This window comes from Panthera uncia, assembly GCF_023721935.1.
Source record: "Panthera uncia isolate 11264 chromosome B2 unlocalized genomic scaffold, Puncia_PCG_1.0 HiC_scaffold_24, whole genome shotgun sequence".
Lineage (NCBI taxonomy): Eukaryota > Metazoa > Chordata > Mammalia > Carnivora > Felidae > Panthera > Panthera uncia.
Window position 1 is genome coordinate 114666298 of NW_026057580.1, and position 11283 is coordinate 114677580.

Consider the following 11283-nt stretch of genomic DNA (forward strand, 5'->3'; position numbering starts at 1 on the left):
AAAACAAAAGTTAAAGTTGAAAAAAATCCCGCATGGTTGGACTTGCTATTCTCTGGCCCACGGTCCCTTCTGGGAGTATTTGTATTTGCTTACTTATCAACATCGTTGGTCATTTCGGAGGATGGCTCTGATGGTGGGTTTCCAGGCCACTGGGTAGAAGAGGGTGAGAGGGTTCCTACGCCTTATATTAAGGCTGGCCCTGCCACCTGTGTTCATGGCCATTCTTTCCCTTCTCTGTGTCCTTTTACATCTCTTCAAAGGGACTTGAGTGGTATTTCCTTAGAGAGAAAAGGTACTCTGCTGGGTGGGCGGGAGGACTAGCTTCCTGGCATTAAGCCTCTCTCTGACACCGATACACGTCGGTGTGCAGCGGGCGTGGGCCCGGTTTCCGCACCCCCGGCTCCCTCCGTCCTCCCTGGGCACCGCCCCAGAGGATCCTCCTGTCCAGCCAGGAGGCCTGAGCCCGGACGCCTGGCTGCGGGAGGGCAGGGGGACCAGCCTCAGAGGGGGCAGCAGGAAGGGACAGAAATTGGAGAGATGTGGATAAACTGCATTTAGCAAATAGCACAATGCGTGTATGGGCACAATGGCCTTTCCACAGGCAGATTATCCCCGCCAGCGGCTTGGCCGTGTGCAAAAGGAGGGAGAAAGGAGCAGAGAGCCGCAGAAAGGGAGAGGCGGGGGGTAGCAGCAATCAATGCTGTCCTTTGTGCCGCCTGACATTTGAGGGGCTTGTTATCGGCCATTGCCGGCTGCTTTATCTAAATGTATCTCCCCAGCTGCCAGGCGCTGCTGATAGGCGCGGGACGCGTGATGGCCCTGGCAGATATGAGCCACCTCCCTGACGCTGGTGCTGTCACTCTCCAGCGGGGCCGCTCCTCCCTCTCCACGGCGAGATGCGAGGCGTCCCTTCTGAGGCCCAGACACGTTCTTTGTTCCTCCCGTGGGCCTGGTGAAACACACAGAAGGACCCGACCCCAGACAAATCCCAAACAAACAAAGGCCACCTGGGAGGCAGCCGGGGTCCACGGAAAGACGGACAGACAGCAAAGAAAGCTTGCCCTTCTTCATTTAGACCAGACGCTCTTCTCCGGTGCCTGTCCTTCTGTCCCCAGCTGGGGCAGAAGCCGTCCAGCACGCACACCGCCCCCCTCTCCTCTTCAGACCCCGACACGAGATCCCCACGATGTGTTGATTGGCACCCGGTTTGGATTTTGCTTTCTACTCTTTCTCCAGCCCCACGCCTGCAGACACGCCTACCTAACACGACGCCCAGCGCACATCGCCCTTGACCAAATACGCTTCCTGGCCGCAGGGGTGATCACAGGCTGGACGACACTTCTGCTGGGCATCTGGCATGATCTGAGGTAGCGTGGGACCAGGGGAATTGAGAGGCCGCCTCGTGACGGTTAGGATGATGACCACCCCAAAGGCGAGTGCCGTGGAGGTGTGGCATAAAGGGGATTTGTGCACACTGTCTGTGGGGACGCAAGGCGATTCCACTGCTGTGGAAACAAGTACGGAGGCTCCTCAAAATCTTAAAAGTAGAAGTGCCCCATGATCCGACCATCCCGGTTCTGAGTACGTATCCGAAAGAATTGAAATCAGGATCTCGAAGAGATTACATACCTACTCTCCTCTGATCGGGGCGGCATTCGTCACAAGAGCCAAGATATGGAGACAACCCAAGGGCTCATCAGCACATGAGTGGTAAGGGAAGTGTGGCAGAAACGTACAATGGAACAGTATTCAGACTTAAAAAAGAAGTCAGTCCTACAACACGTGACAGCATGGATGAAACTTGAGGACGTCATACAAAGTGAGTTGAGTTAGTCACAGAATGACACATGCTGCATGGTCCCATTTATATGAGGTGTGCAAAGTAGGAAATCCACAGAAGCAAACAGTGGGTGAAAACAAAAACAAACACACACACAAAAAAACCAAGGTCTCCGGCACCAGACATCTTTTGTGCAAAACTTTCCATTGTCACTTATGGTGGCCAACTTCAGGCAGTAACTCAGCCTTCCTATGTTTCTCCATGCCCCAAGCGGTAACAATGCTCGCATTTTCAGGACGTTGTGAGAACGAAGTGAATCATCCCTGCCGGGTGCCTGGCGCGTAGTAGTTTCCCAGTATGTTGAAGGTATTATTATCTGGTCCGTCTTCTTGGGAAGGGCTACACTAAAGCTATTTTAAGTACGTGGTTGAATGTCTCCTTATCATTCGGATATTTCCAGGAAAAGAAGTTCTTTCCACACCATATGGATGAATTAATGTATAGCTAAAGTAATGAATTCTTACACGGGTCTATTTTTACGTTCTCTGTCCTCTCTTGGCCTCGCGTTTGGATTCTTCTCTCCCCACGTTTAAAGTAGGGTTCCCCTATCATCAATCAATAAGTTCTTGCGTTATATAGGATGTTATACAAGAAAAAGAGAATGGAGAAGTGACGTATTCTACAGAGTCTCTGTGTGGAGGAGACAGGGTGAATGGAGGAGGCTGATCTTGGCAGTGATGTTCTGTACTTGACCGCCCATGATCTGCAAAAGCTTGTCCTCCCCAGCTGAGCGTGGCCTCTTTTTTCAAGACCCGATTAAAATTATCTATGCTGCTTAAAAGGTTTGGGGATCTGCATGGAAATGTCAGCTCAGAACTTGGCATGGATTTACACTTGCTTAGAGGTAATGAATTTGTTAAGATAAACATTACGGGTGAAATTAACCATTTTTTCCCTAATGTGAGTTTTTGCTATTGTGTTGTCTGAGAAAAGCATCATTTAACACCAAAAAAACCCACAAAAACTAGTTTTAGAAGGCCATAGATAGAGCAATATTCATCATCTCTATTATCTGTTTAGCTCCAAGGGATTCTTTGCCAAATATGATAATTAATTAGCTCTGTATTTCCAACTCCAGGGTGATTGTCTCTCATTAGGGGCTGAAGTGGCCCCTGTGTGTGGCTGTTCAGCTGGCTCAGCCGGATGTTGCTTTGGGAAGCTCTGTAAAGAAAAAAAACAACAACATCAGTATAATTGTAAGTAAAAAAAAAAAAAAATCAGAAACCAAAAAAAAAAATAACAACAGAAAAAACAAAGTCAGATGCTTATGATGTGCTTTCAGAAGCTTGGTGTTTCTTCTCTTGAGAAACTTAGCAAATAGAAAGCTTGAGATGTGGGGTATTATTGAAATAAGAAAATAATACCCTTTTGATCGATGCCGCTGACACAACTCTGGAGAAAAATAAAAACCAAGCCCTTTAAAATACATTTGGCATTTTAAACTGTATTGCTGTACCGTGTTCTTCCGTAATTCGGTTTCCAGCTTGGTTGTAGGATCTGATTTAGTTTGGGGCTGCTGTCTGTATCACTTGGTTATTGTGCTGCTATGCTGGGGACAAGTGGAGCATAAAAGGTCATCTTTGTTCTCGGGGCAGCAAGTGTCCTGAAGGTTGAAGAAAGACAGAAGCACCTTATTCTGTTCTCTGGAACACCCGGAAGAATGAAATAAGCAAGTAGTAAACGTTGTAATTGTGTGTGTGTGTGTGTGTGTGTGTGTGTGTGTTTGAAAGAGATAGAGCCAGACTGTGCCGCAGTTTCCCCCCTGTCAGTATTTGGTCATCTCAACAGAAAAGCCACATGCTCCCGTCCTGGCCTTTCTGAGTCCCCCGCGATGCCCTGCGGGTCCCCTTCCCTCCTGACATCCTCTCCGGCGACGTGTGGGTGTCCACTCAGACATGCGTGGGCCACGTCCCCTGCGGGAAATTTCTACATCTGCAAAGCCAAGGAGCCGGAGGGAGCCGGCTTCTCCCAAGAGCGCGTTTACATCCATCGGAACCTCACCGCAGCTGAAATATTTATGAGTTTTTGGTGCGTGCGCGCAGAGTCTGGCCAGATCGCAGAAGCTTCGGTGGCCCCGTGGATGGAGTTTGTGATCCCCCCCCCCCATTCAGCTCATTCCCCCTCTTCACTGACACTGACATTTGTCCTAAACCCTCTCTTAATGCTGCAACATAATTCATCAGGACAGCCTTAATGAGCTGATAATTAGTCTGGTGGGAGGTGGTAAAGAGGGAGGGGGCAGAAATGTCAGACTCCGAGAAAAGCCGAGCAGGCTGGGGCATCTTAAAGAGCCCTGGGAGAGCTCTTTGTCAACAAAATGGATCACACTTGCAGGCAGTAAAACTTTCAAATGACCTTCATGTCAAAATATTAGGCCTGCTATTTTTTGCTGGATGGTCGTTTCATAAACATAAAAAGCGCACATATCATTCAGAGCGCAGCAAAATTTGTCTCAAATACGTGGGACTCCCCCCTTTTTGAGGAAGACTAATGCAGGCTCCGCGTAGTGGAGAAAATGACATCATGTCCCAGCCTTTCACTTCAGCTGAAACACGTATTTACAGCAGGCTCGTATGCCCTCTTCCGTCCCCCCCCCCGCCCCGCCGTCCCCCACTCTCTCATTAAAGGAAAACATTAAACTGTGCGTGTGGACATACAAATAGATACGGGAGAAAGGTATAAATCCTAGAGAAATTTTGCTTATCTTCATTCAGGAAAATTGCCTCCTGAGTGTCACGATTTACAGAAAAGGCAACCGCATGAATATTCGACAAATAGTCAGAAGACGGGTGTCATAATGGACTGTGGAAAGTAGCTCTGGTTAACGGGGAGAAAAAAATCGCCATGGCTATGGACCACAGATATTTTTGAAAAATTTCTTTTATGTTTTTATTTTTGAGAGAGAGAGAGAGTGCAAGTGGGTGAGGGGCAGAGAGAGAGGGGGACACAGAATCCGAAGCAGGCTCCGGGCTCTGAGCCGTCAGCACAGAGCCTGATGCGGGGCTCGAACTCATGGACCGCGAGATCATGACCTGAGCTGAAGTCGGACGCTTAACTGTCACCCAGGTGCCCCTGAATGGAGGATAGTTCTCCTTCTCTGAATGCATTTCTTCTCAAGGTTAAACTTTGGGAAGGCAGATGGATATTTGAGTCGGTGCTGTTGCGGTGAACGTTAGTACAACCACGTTCCCAGGGATTTGTCGTCTTTCTCCTGCTGGAGCTTTGGGGTCCCCACCTTGTCAGGGAAGCCCCGGGAGTGTGGGGTACGCATGAGCCAAAGGAGTGCGGGAGGGCTGATGACGCGCGTGTTCAGAGTTGAGCTCCAAATCAGGTCTAAGCACCGACTCCAAGATAAGTCACCAGGCCGGGGAATGAAACCACAACGATCCGACTGACACGGAAAATCCAGCTACTGATAAAGATTAGAATAAGTAATTGTATGTCATGTTTGAATCGTCCCCTGGTTCCCAGTCAATAAAGATAATGCACATGAAAAGTGCCTTGCCAAGAAAAAGGCATTACACAAATGTTGTGGTTTATTGTTGCGACCAGAATTAAAAGGTGATCCCTTAGCTTGGGTTTCAGTGGCAGACAGAAGCACGGGCCCTGCCTCTTTCGGTCACCTTCGATATCCCTTCTTCCAAAAGAATTCCTTCTTGCCCTTAAGGCTTGAATACCAGAACAGGCTGCTGAAGTAAACCACAGGCCATTGTCTCGACAATCCGGGGCGCTTGTGGAGAGTTTACGAAAGCAAGCCTTCTTAGGACATCAATCTGATTATCTTGTGGCAAATGGCTTTTTGTTGGAGCCGTCATTGGATGAGCCGGCAGTGATACGGCCCGACTGCTGGGTGACATCCGTGCCAGAAGATTTGGGACTCGGACACAGAGCTACGTTCCTGTCCAATGCTCCTCAAACTTTGACCACCATACGGATCAGCAGCGAGGCAGGTCTGATTCAGGGGGTCCGGGTGGGGGCCTTAGGGCCTGCATTTCTTTCTTTCTTTCTTTCTTTTTTTTTTTTTAACTTTTATTCATTTTTGAGAGACAGAGCGCAAGTGGGGGAGGGGCAGAGGGCGAGGGAGACGCAGAATCCGAAGCAGCTCCAGGCTCCGAGCTGTCCGCCCAGAGCCCGACGTGACGCTTGAACTCATGAACCACGAGATCCTGACCTGAGCTGAAGTCGGACGCTCGACCGATTGAGCCACCCAGCAGAGCCTGCATTTCTAACAAGGTCTCAGATGACGTCATTGCTGTGGTCCCGGGACAGCGAGCCCTTGGCGTTGGCAGTCATCGAAGAGGGTTCATTTCACAAGACGGTTTTCTCAGACTCTGTTTCCTGTCCAGCCCTCAGCTGCAGCTTGGGTCCAGACCAGCAGGTGAGCCGAAGGGCATGTGGCTGGGAGGTCACCGTTCCAAATTAGGAATCCACACCGGCACAGATTAGCCAAGACGATCCTCTCAATTTTGCCTCTCTAAACTTTGAATACAGTAACCTGTTATATATTCTCCCAACATACTTTTAGATTTTACAGAGGGGACGTCTTTTTCTTCAATGAGCATGATAAAACTCTTCAAAATAGAGCATGAGTTTCTAATATTACAAATAAAGACGCAGAGGCATTTCTCCACAGCCTGAGTGAGCAGCTGAATTATGAGTTGGGCTAGTGTTGAACAGTGTGAACGTGCCATTTTTTTGTGTGATTAAACAAAAATGTTTTCTTACGTTAATTTTTTAAAAATGTTCACTTATTTTTGAGAGAGAGAGAGAGAGAGAGAGAGAAAGAGAGCACGAGCAGGGGAGGGGCAGAGAGAGAGAGGGAGACACAGAATCCGAAGCAGGATCCAGGCTCCGGGCTGTCAGCACAGAGCCCGACGTGGGGCTTGAACTCACGAACCATGAGATCACCGCCTGAGCCCAAGTCGGATGCTTAACCGACGGAGTCACCCAGGCGCCCCATGCCTACATTTTTTTAAATGCAATCGGAGGTCAGTTCCAAGAAAATTCCTCTCCTCAGTTTTCACTACGCCAAAGCTTTCTTGGCTGGCAAGAAACAAGGACAAAGCCCCAGGTGGACATCAGGTTCTGACCATCCTACCTTTATGATGCTGTCTATTCATTCCTGGTCTGCCGTTGCCACTGGCTGCATTGCCCTTGGGGACAGGCTCATCATCACCTAGACTCCTCGTGTCCGGGATTTCTCAGGCAGCTGAAGTCCTTTTAAGTTTATCCTATGGAGACTGTCGACTCTGCGCTCCCTAGATCGCACTTTGATCGTATTCTACCGCCGACCGGAAGTGCTCTCTTCCTTCCCCACTTCCGTTCCAGCCCCTGAGTTAGGGAGGTGGCTTCTGGAAGGAAGGGGGAGCCCAGTGAGCAGCTGGAGTTTCCGGCTCCAAGTTCACACCGGCAGATGGCCTGAGCGATGCAGGGGGGCGCACTGCTCATCCCCACGGGAGAGAAAGCTGAGTCCCTCACAGCGACGAAGGAAATGCCCTGAGCCTCCGCCACCAGAACCGGGCGGGGAAGCGGAAGCATCCACATCCCTGGAGGGCTCATCTCTGATGGCTGGGCCATTGTAAGCTCCATTCTGCAAAGATGGCCTGCCCACCAGAGCCCAGTCACCTTGTCTAAGCTTAGCAACGTCAGGGGCAAGAGGAAAGACTATAACCTGCCTCTGGGGGTCAGGCCAAGACACCGGCTCTGTCGGGGCTCTGTGTCCACCTGTTGGTGGCACTTTGCTGGGCAGTGGGATGGAGAGGCCAGGTGGCCTCTCTGGCTGTGAGAGGCAGCACCCTACTGGCTAGACTGGAGGAGGCTGGCATCCCATGGAAGGAAGCTCCGGGCATCCCAGCACAGCACGTATCCACACCCAGATGCGAAAGTGAGGTGCTCACTTCCGTAGGGGAAGCGTAGGCACCGTGCGTCCTAAGGTGGATGGCTGAGCCGGAATCATCCCGCTTCTTCTCTGCTGTCATTAAAATTGAACGGACAGTTGGCTCCTGGGTGGCTCCATCGGTTAAGCCTCTGACTCTCGGTTTCGGCTCCGGTCATGACCTCATGGTTTGTGGGATCGAGCCCCACGTTGGGCTCTGTGCTGACAGTGTGGAGCCTGCTCGGGATTCTCTGTCTTCCTCTTCTCTCTGCCCCGCCCCTCTTTATATTCTCTCTCTCTCTCTCTCAAAATAAATAAATAAACTTACAAAAAAATTAAAGAGATAGCCAAAATGTGCCTCCGTCACTCCCAACTGCATCGTTCGAGTTTCATGATGAGTGGTTATGGTTTAAGTGCTTCCCCATTTCAGGCCATTGGTAAGAGCCAGAATGACTTCTGTTTAACCGGTTCGTCCCGACTCCTAGTTGCACGTCTCAGCTGGAATTCTCAGCGTCGTAGCTGCTCTGCAGGCGTTAGGCATCGAATGCACCTCGATTCCTGACTCGGCACAGAAGCCAGGCTGTCTTTGAAGCATCTCGACTCCTCTGGGAAGATTCTCAGGCCGGCAGCTTAACTGGAGGTTAAGGCAGGCTCGGTCCCCCGCCCTGAGAGGCAGCCCCCTCTGCCCACCCCCACCTCAGTTTCCCCAGCTCTTGGAGGGGGCGTGGTTCTGAAGTGAGGGGTGCCTGGGTTCAGATCGACCACGGAGTGCCCATGGGGTCTGAACAGAGAACTCAGACCCTTTTTTTTTTTAATGTTTTAATTTATTTTTGAGACAGAGACAGAGCACGAGCGGGGGAGGGGCCGAGAGAGAGGGAGACACAGACTCCGAAGCAGGCTCCGGGCTCCGGGCTGTCAGCACAGAGCCCAATGTGGGGCTCGAACCCACAAACCGTGAGATCGTGACCTGAGCCGAAGTCCAAGGCTTAAACGACAGAGCCACCCACGTGCTGGGAGAACTCAAACTCTTCAGGCCTCTTGCCCTCATCTGGTGAAGCAAGCTGTCTACACCGCTGTAGGATGGATGTGAGGCAAGCCCAGGACAGCTGCTGTCACAGGGGAGGCTGTGAATGCGACTCTCCTGCTTCCGCCTCCCCGCAGCCCTCCTCCTTCCTCAAGCCGGTGTCAGTCTCACCCCTCCCTCCACCAGTCCTGGCCAACCCTTTGACTCTCCCGGATGCCACGTGGGTCGCTGGTGACCATGCTTCTCTCTGGGCCAAGCCGGAGCCTCCCCTCGGCCGGTCCTCTCCTTGGGGGCACAGGCCACCCTCGGGGTGCATGAACGACGCCTCGGGAGGGGGTCTTGCTCTCTTCGGGCTCAGAGTGTAGTAGCTGCTCACTAAATAAATGCTCTCTCCCCCCCCCCCCCCCCCCCCGCCGGCTGCAGCCACTCAATGTCCTCGCAAACACTGAATGAAGCTCTCTCTCTCTCCTACTACTGCCCACGGGGTCCTGGAGGAAACCAGGGCGTGTCAGTGACCAGAAGCTTCTCAGCGAAGGATGCAGTAACCCGAGGAAGGGGTCTTCAAGCTAAAGAGAGGAAAAATAGGGTGCCAACAGTAGGGAACTGGCCAGGTGCACGGCCCCTGGGAGACCTGGAGAGAGAGACGCACTGAGCGCTCCTCTACGACCTCAAACCTGGCTCTCGTCCCTACTCTTCACCAAGTTCCATTCTTACGGAACCGGCTGATTGTCCTTCTGCCACCCTATCTCCCCGTCCCTTGAGACTGTCATGGTGTTTGCTGCGGTCTGCTTCTCTCGTTTTCTTCCTTTTCTTTTTGTACGTTCTCTTTTTCCTCCCTTCTCCCCTCCCTCTCCTAGAGCCTGCAATAGTGTTCCGTGAAACATGGATTTTCAGTGTCAGCTAACTGGATTAATCCCCGCCCCCGCCCGCCTTTTTTTAAAGAGCGGGTTTCGGGTTTACAGCAAAACGGAGAAGATTCCTCACGTGCACTCGCCCCCCCCCCCCCCGCCCCTCCACACACGGACTCCTCCACGATCAACCTCACTCACGAGCTGATGAACCTACAGACCGGTCATCGTCGCCCAGAGTCCTCGGTTCACGTTAGGGTGCCCTGGTGGTGCTGTGCCTTCTGTGGGTTTGGATGAATGTATCCTGACATGTATCCAGCATGATAGCATCACAGAGAGTATTTTCATCCACCTGAAAGTCCTCTGTGCTCCATCTACCGATCCCTCCCTATCCCTCGACTCCCGCGAATCACTTTCCTTTTTCTTGTCTCTGTAGCTTTGCCTTTTCCAGAATATCATACAGTTGGAATCATACCGTATGTAGCTTTCTCAGACCGGATTTTTTTCCATAGTGCTATGTATTTAAGTTTCCCCCATGTCTTTTCATGGCTTGATGGTTCATTTCTTCTCAAGTGCTAAATAGCGTCCCATTGCCTTGGACGTACCACAGTCTATCCATTCACCTTTTGAGGGATATCTGGGTTGTTTCCAAGTTTTGGCAGCCACGAATAAAGTTGCAGTAAACATCGGTGCGCAGGTTTTTGTGTGGCCATTAAGTTTCCAGATCCTTCGGGCCAGTACCGAGGAGTGCAATTGCTGGGTTATATGGGAAAAGCATGTTTAATTTTGTTAAATTGCCAAACAAGACAGAAATTGCCCAACTGTCTTCCAAAGTGGCTGCACCATTTTGTATTCCCGCCAGCAGTAAATCCTTACCAACATTTGGTGCCATCAGGGTTCCCGACCGGGACCATTCTCATGGCTGTAGAGTGATATCCCACTGCTTTAATTTGCATCTCCCTGATGACATATGATGTAGAGCATCTTTTCATATTTGCCATCCATATGGCTTTTTTTGGTGACGTATCTGTTAAGGTCTCGGGCCTGTGTTTTGACTGTGTTGTTGGCTTTCTTATTGTTGAGTTTTAAGAGCTCTTCCTGTATTTGGGGTAACGGTCCTTTATCAGTTGGGTCTTTTGCAAATATTTTCTCCCACTGTGTGGCTTGTGCTCTCGGTCTTCTGACACTGTCTTTTGCAGAGCAGAAGTTTTTAATTTTAATGAAGCCCAGCATATCAATTATTTCTTTCATGGATCGTGTCTTTGGTGTTGTGTCTACAAAGTCATTATCATACCCCAGGTCATGTAGGTTTTCTCTCACGTTATCTTATAGGCATTTTAGCTTACACTTAGGCCTATGATCCATTTTGAGTTAACTTAGTGAAGGGTGTAAGGTCTGCGTGTAGATTTATTTTGGGCATGTGAACATCCAATCGTTCCGACACCATCTGTGGAAGAGACTATCTTCGCTCCCATTGTATTGCCTTTGCTACTTAATGGAAGATCAGTCAACAATGTTTTTGTGGATTTATTTCTGGGCTCTTGAATCTGTTCCATTGATCTAATCTACTTGTCTTCTCTCTCACCAATACCACACTGCCTTGATTACTGTACTTTATAGTAAGTCTTTGCCACTCTTTTTCCATATCATTTCCCCCATGTGCTTAGGTAGATAAGTGCCCTACACTTAAGTGAAA